Here is a 3755-nt window from a genome sequence, read left to right as displayed (position 1 = left end):
CGTTTGTTTACAGTAACCCATGCATCACATGCTGAGTTCACAAATTTTTTAAAAGGACCATAAACACTTCTATCTAATGGTTGTAATTTATGACTACAGTGTGCTGGAAAAGATAAAAGTGTGATACCATTTTCTTTAAAAAAATCAAGTAATGCTGCATCAAGATGAGAGCTGTGGTTGTCAATCAATACTAGGCAAGGGCGATCATTGGAACAACGTGCATGGATAGAAAAATGTTTGATATATTTAAGAAAATTTGTCTCTGTCATCCATCCTAAAGAATGGACTGATCCATCACATCCTATTGGTCCATCACGAATAAAGTGAAATTTAAAATTAACTCTGGGAAAGATAAAATATGGAGGTATGCTATTGGCAATTGCACTAACCGCCAAAGCCATAGTCACTAATGCTCCTCTTTATGCTGATGTTACACGACCTATCTGGGGAAAGCCTCTACGTGCAACAACACAATCAGGCCGCTGCACTGTTGTGATTCCAGTCTCATCAATGTTCCAAATGTCTGAAGCACTTAATTTTAACCTATGCAAAACATTGCTTAAGCTGTCAAAAAACAAATTTACATTATGTTTATTAAAACTTGTGCACCGAGCTAAACTTGTTACTTGAGGAGAGCGAATAGAAAGCTTTGGATGCCTTTTTAAGAATCCGGAGAACCAATCACTACCAGCAGATTGAAGTTCTATCCATGAGTGAGGAATTTTCCTGCTACAAGCAACAGTCGGAGACTGTTGCTTGTAGCAGGAAAATTTTTTTGTAGCAGGAAAAGTTTTTAGGAGAAAAACCAAAGTAAATATCACTTGCTTTCATTAGGTATTCTTCAAGCAAAACTTCCTGCTCAGGTTCAAATACCTAAGGAAATATAAAATATGTATTACAATTAGTCGTAAACATTAAAATCATATTAAGTATCTGACTAAAAATTCAAATATATTTAAAAAAATTCAAAATTTTAAATATATCAAAGCAGTATTTTATATTGAAGTATCTTATTAAATGTTTAAATAAATTACAGTACTAAACTATATTCAAACTTGTTGGAGAAAATATAAATACCTGAAATCTTTTGGCATAGCCAAACTTGTGCCAGGGTTTTTTTATCTAATTTAGGTGATAAATCTCCCCCTATAGCTGCGTTATCAGGCGTATGTTCTGCATTAGGTTTATGTACTGTTGCAGTAACATCAAACTCAAGTTTGTTATCATTGTTAGAATTTGAAAGAATAACTGGCAATCAAGTTCTAATTCAGTTTGAACTGAAGTATTAGATGTAGATGGCAACCTTTTAGATATGTAAAATCTTCCTAGAGTCTTACGTGGTATTTTAAATTCTCTACTAACTGCTCTAATTGATCTTTTATATTTTGTAACTTGTATCACTGCCAATAACATTGTTTCTTCTGACACTTTTCCACGTTGTGACTTGCAAATATAATTTCGTACCATTTTTAGGTAGATCTAAAAAAAATGCAAAAACCAAAAGTACATTACTTTATTTCATGTTTTATATTTAACTATTTCTTTTTTATTTAATTATTTATATACCTGCATACTTTTTTTTTTTTTCAATTTTTATTTTAGGTGCCCCAAGAAGTCCTAACGGTCTTGTCACAGAGCACCGCGGAAGTGCATTTAACCAGGAAGTTCACGCCTCCTTCATTATACTTATATATTTAAAAAATTACATTTTATATTTTTCTTTTTTAAAATACTTATTTACTTTTAATCATTAATAATTTACATAACTCATGCCATATTAAACTTACATCATATACAAATTTAAGTGTTAAGCATGAAAAGTTAAGTGTATTATGTATGAAGTATTAAATGTAAGTATAACTAGTATGTAAATGTTTAAATATTAATTAAATTTACATATATAAGTTATATTATATGTTAAATAATATATATAATAAAAGTATATAAATATATACAATATTTAAGTTTAGACATATGTAAATCTAAGATAAAATTATATTTTATATTAAGATAATTTATTTAAATTTAAATCTTATGTATTCCAGTGATATTTCCTTATAATCGACGTATAAAACCCAAAAAAACGTATAAAAATAAATGCCAATTTGTTTATGAGGCTAATTTCTGATCTAATATGTTTTACAAGTTTTAATACTTTTATAACAAAAACAGTTTTTCCGTCACAAATTTACCCGAATTATTTAAAAATCTACGGGGCAAGTTGGCCACAAGGCCAACGTGCCCCGGTTGCATCGGGCAAATCTGCCCCATTGTCATGTTTAGAGAATGAACAACTTTCGCCTTAAACTGTCAACTAATTTTGTATAACATTATATACTAAAATAATCCTTACACTATAACCTTTAAATATGGTATTTGAATAATGCTGTACTGTCAAACGTCAGTGAGTATAAACACGTTGAACAAGTTTTTCAAAATTTACTTTGATGTATGAAAAATTATTAAAACGACATTACACACTCAAATATGGTCCAATAAATATGATTTTTTTTTGAAAAGGGATTGAATTACTAACAACCTTCACTTAGATTCCCAGCTAGTTAAAGCGTCTAGCCTTTGAATAAACTCGAATGGGCCAACGTACCCCGGTCTCCCCTATAGCATTTAATGTGAAAATTATAACTACCCAATTCATGTTACATACGTTAGCTAATGTAACAGGATAAAGTGGAGAAGTTTTGATGTATAAAGCTATTTTATTGTTTATAGACATTAATTTCCTAATTATCTTTTCTCTTCGGGACGCCACAGGCCGCTAATTACTGCATTTTCGCTAAGTGTACTGATTTCTGTTATCATATGTATATATATATATATATATATATATATATATATATATATATATACATATATATATATATATATATATATATATATATATATATATATATATATATATATATATATATATATATGTATATGTATATATATATATATATATATATATGTATATATATATATATATATATATATATATATATATATATATATATATATATACGCATATACGAAATTAACATACTGCAACACTTATTCAGAATAAATATAAATGTCAGCAAAATATGTCCATAAAATAATGATATTTTTTAAACGAAATCAATCTCAAAACACGGCATGTTTAATAAAGACTCTTCCCGCTTTGTAGGGACTATCTTATTCGTGTAACCAATCTATTAAGATCACAATATTTTTATTGTTATTAATTTTTTAAACGATCATAAATTTTATTTAACATCTAATTTAAACTAATAAGAATAGAAGAATTAAATCATCATCACTTACGTAAAGAAAATTATTATCATGAGAGTGTTCAAATGTATCATATACCGTTTTAAACATTCTATACTATAATTCCTATGGGAATCAAACTCTTTGGTTCACCTATTAAATATACTTTTAACAAATATATATATATATATATATATATATATATATATATATATATATATATATATATATATATATATATATATATATATATATATATATATATATATATCGCAATAACAAAATTTTTGCTTTTAAAATACTTTAGACTTTTATAAATTAACTAAACTAATTTAAATACTTTAATTATTTGAGTAAATAACTAAAATTAGTTAAAACCTTAAATTAGTTTCATTTTTTAATTTATAATCAATAATAAATACAATTTATAACATGTAAATGAAGGATAAAGTAAATGAGCTTTCGTTTAATTTTAAAAAAAAGCGCTATACGAATGATAACAAAAA

The sequence above is a fragment of the Hydra vulgaris genome, chromosome 15, assembly GCF_038396675.1.
Source record: "Hydra vulgaris chromosome 15, alternate assembly HydraT2T_AEP".
NCBI classification, from domain to species: Eukaryota; Metazoa; Cnidaria; class Hydrozoa; order Anthoathecata; family Hydridae; genus Hydra; species Hydra vulgaris.
The sequence above is the reverse complement of the archived record's forward strand: the minus strand, read 5'-3'. Positions refer to the sequence as shown.